Consider the following 9,328-nt stretch of genomic DNA (forward strand, 5'->3'; position numbering starts at 1 on the left):
CTCTCTCCTCTCTCCTCCCTCCTCTCTCAGACATCATGCCATCACAAACAAGGAAGCCCCATCTAGTGGTCATTCTCAAGTCTTTCTTGCAGATGTTCACTCCTAATTTGTTCACTCCATTTTTTTTCTAGATCAAGCAGATACACTGTCCACAGGAGGGATCCAGTTACTTGGCTCAAGTTATATCAGTGCCAGCCAAAGGACAAAGAAAACAATGAGTTTTTTTCTAAAGTTTACTTTATAATTTAGTCTCATATTGTCATTCTGGTCCACATTCCACATTAAACTCTCAGGACATACAATCTGACCAACCACAGTTTGCTTGATTTAGGTGTACCTCATGTACTTGCTAATAAAGTCTCTTGAATACTCATGAATATTTTGCAAAGCTGCATTACATTAGAGCCACATTACCTCGGTATGTGAAGGGCAAGCAGGGGAGGAAATGTCATCGGTCTCACTCAGGCCAAAAAGTCACATTCACGTCACTCACACAGACTATTTGCAGTGTAAATGTAACGCTGACGTAGTTCAAACAGAGCATGGCACTATCAATGTAAAGGTCATGGGTTTCATTTCTATGCAAGGTCCTACAAATGTATTTGGACACTAAAATCGATCATAATTTTAATGGTAAAAGACCATAACAATTCTACAGTAAAAACCTGTTAATTGGTTAATGGTAAGTTCCCGTACTCTATATACAGTGAAAAATTATTATATATCAAATGGAACATTCCATGTAATTTTACAGTAAAATTACTAGTAAATTTACAGTTTTTGTAAGCGTAGGTTTCTTATTAAGTGTCTAAGTTTCTTATTAGTTATGCACATTTTATGATTGTAGAATACTACAATGTAATTACAAATAACGTAAAAAAAAAATTGTATTTGTGTATTTGACATAGAGCACCTTCTAGGTAGGTGCCAATGCCAATATATTATAAAAGTAAAAACAGATTTAAGTAATTTGGTATATTAACAAATTAATCAGCATCAGTTTCCAAATTTTTTACAGTAAAGTTCTGGTAACTACAGCTGCTGTGTTTTTTATTGTATAACTTCAAATATATACAGAGTTCTGGCATGAAACTCTAGATGGCGCAGTCCAACAGGTCTAACTCAATCTGACCTAATGACATCATTATCACATGGCACAGCTGATTGGTTCTCTCCTGTATCGGTAGCCAATGAGCTCGCTGCTCAACATTCAAATATATGACTAGTGCTTGCCATAGCAGTTGCAGCTTGCTTCAGAAACCCTCCACCTTCTCCAGCTCCACCTGTATAGATCTGCTACGAGGTGGTTTAAGTATGTTATATGGGGGTTATTTCATGTATGTTATATTTGCAGCAGCAGTATTTCTTACATGCTCACAGCAGCATGTTGTGGATGTATTGGCAGTAGTAAGTCTCGGTACTTGCTCTGCCGCAACAGCAGCAGCTTAGCAGATCTATTCCGCCAAGACCAAATACATTAACATTGCCATGTACATTACCATGCCAATCCCTCAGAGAGTTGTCATGACAGAAATATTTTTATAGTACAAAAGTAAAATATGTTCATGTCAACATCATTCATTTCTTAAAGTTTTCTCTTTATATCTTTACAGTTGTGGGCCCACTGTATGCAGCTCATCTATGCTGATCAAATTAATAAGAGCGTGATTAATATGACAGCTCATCAAGGCCTATGATCATCTTTAAATGTGTCTTCCTGGAATCCGTCACCTTCAGCGCATCCTGAGAGGGTCTTAAATAAGTCAAGGGCAGAACTCCAGAGAGATGACACATTTCAATATCACACGGCTCACGTGAGCAAGTGAAAGCCAGGGAATCAGTGCAGCAGACATAAGCCAAAAATAACACGAACAACAACAACAGACTGTTTCAAGCTGTGTATGAGGAATGCAGACTAACTTATTTTTATCATTAGCCTAGCTAAACAATCATGGGGCACCGGAGGGTTTTGCTGCAGATCTGATGTGCGATCTGTGAGGGGGAGCCCGGAGCAGACGGGCCGCTGTGCTGAGCAAACATCCTGAAGCTCTGCAGAGTAAACATCCTGCTGTTTATGTGAACAAATGAAAGCGTACAGGAGAAATCTGATGAGTAAACACCACATATGACTATAGACCCAGAATGAGACAGCGATCCTTTCGATCTGATAGTGCCAATTACCATGGGAAATGATAGCAATTATTCACAACATTTCTTAATATTAAATTTTTTTGCACATATTCTGCATGATCTGATATTTTACATCCCTAATCCTACCCAATACCTAAACTTAACAACTACCTAACTATAAGCAGGAAATTAGCAGTTTATTGAGGCAAAAGTCATAGCTAATGGTTTGGCAATAGCGAGAATTGGACCTTAAAATAAAGTGTGACCATATTTTTTCATTCATGAAGAGGCATTGGCCTCTGGTTTTTAAACCATGTCTAAAGGGATAGTTCACCTATAAATGAAAATTATGTCAAACAGAATGTCCAAAATATCCTCTTTGATTGCACTGAAGAAAAGCAGCATGAACATTCAGTGAAAGTGAACCAGTGGGTTTCAGGTCTGGGCTTTATGTAGGCCAGTTAAACTGGTAATGCAGCACCCGCACTACTTAACAAAACAGTTCAACCGTTGTCTGACATAAGTACAAATTTAATTCAGTAGCCTACCCAAACTGACCCATTTAACAAAAAACACCATCCAAAAGTTTTGGAGGGCTCCAGCTCCCGCAATTACATGCATCATAATCACACACAATGGCAACTTTAATCTGAAATGCATAAAAGGTGATATTAAATAATATAAACAATAAATATTATTTGACATTTAAAAAATAGCATTAGCTATTTAAACCACAGTTCGTGGGACAGGGGTAATGTGAGAATAGAAAAGCGTCATCCTCATACTGTTGACATTCTGAGTTCACAGTTAAGCTCTATGTAAAGCATGCTGTCAATGCTTTCAAGCTTCAGATTATAAAAACAAGCAAATATTGTGTAAAGGGTAAGGCATATACAATGAAAGTCTGGGGCAAAAACTCAAGAGGTTTTGAAAGTAGAAATGTGAAGCTTGAATTGTTTTAAAGCACCCTAGATAATAAAGTCATTGACTAGCCTACGTTTACATGTGCCCTCATAATGCAATTATAATGAGATTTGGGCAATATCATGATTAAACGTTACCTCGTGTAAACACAATAATCAAACTGATGCGATTAAGCTCAAAAGTGTAGTAACCATAATCATTATAACACATGTGGCCTATGCTAATTTTAGCAATTTTAATTTTAATCACAATAAGCTGGCATGTAAACTCTTGAAATTGCATTACTATGTTATTCACACAATATCATGAATGAACTCTGTGACGTTCCAAAATTTTCCATCCACTTGAACTTTGTCAACACAACTCACTGCCACCACTGTCTGCTCGTCATCCAGAAACGACACAAACAACACGAGAGCAGAGCAATCACATTTCAATGTCCATCCAAGTGCCTAACAGCCATCCAATACATGCACAGAAATGTGTTTTTGCATTTGACATAAGTAGAATAAAACAGTGGCCAGTATCACACCTTCTGTATGTGAGTCCATCATTGTGCTGTGCACTGGGGTATGTGAAGGCAGAAATGGCGGTAAATATAACCACGCTTACCAAATTTAAAATTGCTTAAAAATTGCATGTTAAACGGGAGTGACGATGTTTGCTCATGTCATATAAACATCTTACTACAAAGTCTGATAAACACAGACTTCTACTGCTAAACTGCAAATGCAACTTTTACGTGATTTTATAAACTGAAGGATGAATGGATTCATTTATTTAAAGTGACAGTCAAAAGCATATCACAGATGTTTGCTGTCCATTAGGGCTGTCAAAAAAAAAAGTGAATTTCGAATATTCGTCGAATTTAAAATTAATTTTAATGTTTTTGTTAGCCTATCCAGTTGAAGCCACTAGATGCGGCGCTGCTGTGTTGTTAATTACAAATATTGCGGGAAAAGAGAACATCAATGCGGAGAAGATCTTGTTTACATCAAAACTGAAACCAAGCCGTTCACACAAAATGCATATTTCGCACATTTTCTAGAGGGACATCTATCACCGTTGCACTCTCGTCTCGCACAAAAGAAGCTGCATGTTTAGAAAGCCATGTAAAGTTAATGCAAGTTCAACTCTGAAAAAACATATCTCGAGACTTTATGGTTTTTTCCCCCATACAACTGCAACTCGTGTTTTTAAATGAAAAATGTACTGAAAAATGTGTGATTGGCTTTTGGCCCTATGTATTAAACTATACATTATTTTAAACATTATGCACTTTTTTTCACGGATAGTCATGTTATCTTATGCTTTGAATAAACGTGCATTAGTACTCTTTTTTTTGCTCGATGCACCCTCTTGTGGCCTCAAGAGAGAAGCCAAAAGCTTTTCTTCACCCTAACTGAAATTATGCATTTTAAATTCGAATATAATTTGAATTTATCATATTTAAGTGAAAAATTCAAATTTAGTTTTTCAGCCATTTTGACAGCCCTACTGTCCATGTAGCCTAAATGTACCACTATAAACATCTATGTCCTGTATATCTATTGATGATAACAACACCGAAACACAGTCAACATCCCACATGCCCTTTACTTGCTTAACACAGCGCCTAACGCACACATGACAGGAAGTCACGTGACCACAGCGGTCACACAGATAATCAACAGCGCACAGACAGGAAACTGAGCAGAGCTGAGCTGAGAAACTAAAAATCAATACCACCCCATTTTACACTGCAGCTTAACTAACTCAAGTCAAACGCTAATAATATTAATCAGCACTGCATTTCCCATGATCCTTAGCTGCACTAAGTTTTAAAGGGCAATGAGATGAAGGCTTCTTCCTGCCAGGGTTCAGTTTAAGGTGACATTTCCTGTCAAGTCTCTTTCTCAAGCGGCGCTTTAGACAGCCCACACCCTTACTATGGGAAAGAGCTCTAACCACACGTACTTTTCAACACCAGCCATGTTGCAATATGTAATTACAAGTATTCAAGTATAAAAAAATTATGTAAATATGTTGTTCAAACTTCGGAATCTGAAAAACCTGGATATACAATAATCTGTTAACCAATATATTTCAAACAGACAAATATCAACACCAATCAATATTTCATGTATATTTATTTAAATTAAAAATGATAAATAGGTGGGGGAAAAGTACAGTCAGTCTTGCCGTGAAGTGGAGTTACATTTACATTTATTCATTTAGCAGTATTACATATTAGTAATAACATATAATAATTATAATTATATATTAGTAATGCTTTGGGATCAAACATAATTTGATGAAAGCTTAAGAAACTGAACACACACATGTTTACAGGTTTATACAAATATGAATGCTTCTGAAGAAGTTCTTGCAAATGGATATGATAAAGGCTCAATCTTCTTGATATGTTTGTGATATATAATCAGTATATAATTTTTTTTTTTACAGTTTTGTATGAGATTTTTTGCAGCATGTAAACAAGAAATGCTCAAGCAAAATTGCATGCTGTGCTTTGTGCTTGGGCCAACATGTATTCTGTTGAAATTCTTCCTTTGTGGATGGTTCTTGGAACACTTGCAAAGTGAAGAATATGTGTACGTTGATACTCGATAGTCAAAAGTCTGGCTATGCGAGATTGAGATATCAGCATTCAGCATTCTCCTAGAAAACATCCCAACCCCCTTCACCGAACCCAGACAGCTGAGCTACATTCCTCACCATCAGACAACAAGTGTTACAAACACACACGACTACAGCACGTTACAATATACTGTTAAACGTCCAGGAAACATGCTGCTTAAAAAGCAGGGAATTCAAAGAGAAATGCTGCTCATGTATTCAGTGGTATGCTGGATATTGCCTCAGACTTCAGGAGTCTGGACAAGTTGCAGCCTGTCTGAGTCACACTAGGAAGACAGACAAATTAAACATTACAGGTACATACGCAGAAAAAAAATAGAAGAGTCAGAATTAATAGAAGTGAGGACATAGTTGTCAAAAAAGGTTTAACACCCATGCAAAAACACAAACTTTCTACAGCGATCAAGCACAAGTAACAGAAAGCATATCTGCCGAGGCATTTGCACATAGCCTATTTTTAAACAAGGATCACGATGGAACAACAAAACACATTCATTACTCGTCAAGACCAGTGAGGCCTTTCGTTCACGATGAATAATTCACAACATAACTGCATACTCAACTAAGAAAAGATGATGGACAGTTCACATGTGAGGAGTATTGTTGTCTACAGTGTTGGGGGGTAACTCATTACAAGTAACGCGAGTTACGTAATCAGATTACTTTTTTCAAGTAACTAGTAAAGTAACGCATTACTTTTTAATTTACAAGAGAATATCTGAGCAACTTTTTCAGATAAGTAACGCAAGTTACTTTTTTTTCCAATTTATTGATTGACAGCTCTGCTGTCGCCATGTTGAAAGAACTCAGAAGATGTTACTGTAGTTCAAAATAAATATGAATATGCATTCATTCATCTCACTCACAAAGATTCAGATATTCCTCAAAATGAATAAAAATAATGCAACTCAGAATATGCAATAATTAAATGTTAAACAGCACAAATATGCTTTATGTATTTAATCCCATTCTGTTGCTTCTGACCTTCGATGGTCCAGTTCAACCGTACTAGCTTTCATATTTGCCAAAAATAGAACTTTTATATTTGAAAAACAAACAAGCAAGCCCTGTCCAGATTTCAAAAGTAACACAAAAGTAACGTAACGCATTACTTTCCATAAAAAGTAACTAAGTACCGTAATTAGTTACTTTTTTATGGAGTAACGCAATATTGTAACGCATTACTTTTAAAAGTAACTTTCCCCAACACTGCTCGTCTATAACAACCCTGAGCCACAGTATGACAGCATTACACTCATAATAGCCTTCAAATCGTTTTGACTCTCAAAGTACGTTTTTTGGTGTTTAGTTATGAGCACTAAAGTGTGTGTTTGACATATTTGGTCAAACTTTGTCTGAGCATGGCGCTTGAGAACCATGAAATAAGACCATCACATTTACTTATTTATTTAAAGCTAGTTTGCTCCCAACTAAATCAAAATAAAAACCTTGTGGACATAACACGCTTTATAGAAAAAAAAAGAGTAAAATATGTAAATATCATATTCTAAAGGAGCTAAAGCGCTGCAATAGTGAATCAAATGTCAGCTTATTTTAATCGATCTCTTAGAAGTCACACTTGACATCTGTTTTAATGCAGAATAAGTAACAGCTGCCGATCGTCAGTCACTCACCGACACCGTCCTCGGACTTCAGCACCATCGCGCTCCACTCGATACCGTAAAAATCAACAGAAAGTTACAAATATCTCGCTTTACAACTCAACTTTACCGTCAACGTTCGAGAACAGAAGCGGGTGTTTTACATAATAGTCGAGAGCGGAAGGAATGCGGTCGGGGAAGGGTGTTCATCCGTGAACAGGGGAGTGTTTTTAACCGTAGCCGGCCAATCCCGAGCGCGTACCGAGACCGAGAGGACAAGCGAGCGAGTCTCCCCCGCTTCCGACACGGGCCGTGTCTCAAATCCCGGCTCGATCACTCACCCACTGTTGTGTGGCTATAATAAAACGCGTGAACAGGGACAGATTTGATTAGATTGCCAATAAACGCTCAAATGCGAGCATGAATGCATCTGAAATTAAGCTTGTATTTGTAAATATGACAAATTAGTAGTCATTTTTAAACAATTAGGCTAAATAAACATAGCTACAGTAATTTGGCTCACTTTTACACCCCTTGAGAACATTCCTCCACCTTTCCTCCACAGCCTGTGGAACTTCCAAGAGTTATATAATCTCATAATTCAAATGTTAGATCACAAACTGACCTCATGTTCCTATAGGCTATAACGTTAGCATGCACATTTAACAGATGAGTCTAGGCTCTGACAACTTTTTGTCAAATCATAAATGTCTGACCATTTTTTTTTAACTCCTATCATTTCTACTAAATCTCTCATATGGCTTATTAAAATCAGCAGTCTATACAGAACATAAACAAAATGCCTCTGTGGGTTTATTAACAAGTGGCGGATGTTTACTCTGATCACTTTTAAATGATAATTTTTACAGAAACCAAATCTTTGTTATGGTTATTATCACCAGTGTTGGGGAAAGTTACTTTTAAAAGTAATGCATTACAATATTGCGTTACTTCATAAAAAAAGTAACTAATTACGGTACTTAGTTACTTTTTATGGAAAGTAATGTGTTACGTTACTTTTGCGTTACTTTTGAAATCTGGACAGGGCTTGCCTGTTTGTTTTTAAAATATAAAATTTCTATTTTTGGCAAATATAAAAGCCTTTTCACACCAAGAGTGAAATGAATGCGCCTCGGACTGAAGGGAAAGTACATTTTCGTCCGTACAGTAGAATGCAGAAGAAGACATTTCAACACACTTCAGCAATAAACAAAGACACACAAATATTCGTCTAGAGTAATTGTTGCTTATTAGTACGCTTGAACTGGATCATCGAAGGTCTTCTGCAAAGGCATTGTTAATAGAATGGGATTAAATACATAAAGCATATTTGTGCTGTTTAACATTTAATTATTGCAGGTTTGCGTCATATTCTGAGTTGCATTATTTTTATTCATTTTGAGGAATACTGAATTTTTTTTTTTTTTGTGAGTGAGATGAATTAATGCATATTCATATTTATTTTAGAATTACAGTGACATCTGATTTCTCTAAACATGGGGACAGGAGAGCTGTCAGTCAATAAATTGGAAAAAAAAGAAGTAACTTGTGTTACTTATCTGAAAAAGTAATGCGTTACTTTACTAGTTACTTGAAAAAAGTAATCTGATTATGTAACTCGCGTTACTTGTAATGCGTTACCCCCAACACTGATTATCACTATGTCAATCGTCACATTTCGGGAGGGACTACTGTATTAGCAAACCCAAAACAATAATTTAGGAGATTCGCTCCTGATTGTCACTGCCAAAACTTTGCAGTGTGCACTGTATATGGCTATTGACAGCCATTTATGTGCATCACACCAAAAGCAGTCCTCATACATTGCTCATGACAGACTAAATTACACTCATGTCTGATTCTGACCTACGTAATTAACAAGTTCTTACTTCAATAAGCACAACAATACTTCAATATGTAGTTTCAATACAAAAATATGTTCAAATCGAGAGCTTGCATACAATGCCCTAAAATGCTGTCTAAGTAGGCACCTTGCTAGGGTTTGAGACAAAGCCACAGTATTGAGTTTCGCCTCC

The 9,328-nt window shown here is 36.6% G+C and overlaps 1 long non-coding RNA gene across 1 annotated transcript; it reads right to left on the reverse strand.

The window, feature by feature from the left end:
- Positions 1–5,484: 5,484 nt before the first annotated feature.
- Positions 5,485–7,508, reverse strand: LOC107556603 (uncharacterized). Its single transcript, XR_001605301.1, has 2 exons — positions 7,326–7,508; positions 5,485–5,957 (listed from the first exon to the last, which is right to left on the reverse strand). It is a non-coding gene; the product is annotated as an uncharacterized lncRNA (long non-coding RNA).
- Between the last annotated feature and the right edge of the window lie 1,820 nt (positions 7,509–9,328).

This window comes from Sinocyclocheilus grahami, unplaced genomic scaffold (assembly GCF_001515645.1).
Source record: "Sinocyclocheilus grahami isolate Dianchi unplaced genomic scaffold, SAMN03320097.WGS_v1.1 scaffold574.1, whole genome shotgun sequence".
NCBI lineage: Eukaryota > Metazoa > Chordata > Actinopteri > Cypriniformes > Cyprinidae > Sinocyclocheilus > Sinocyclocheilus grahami.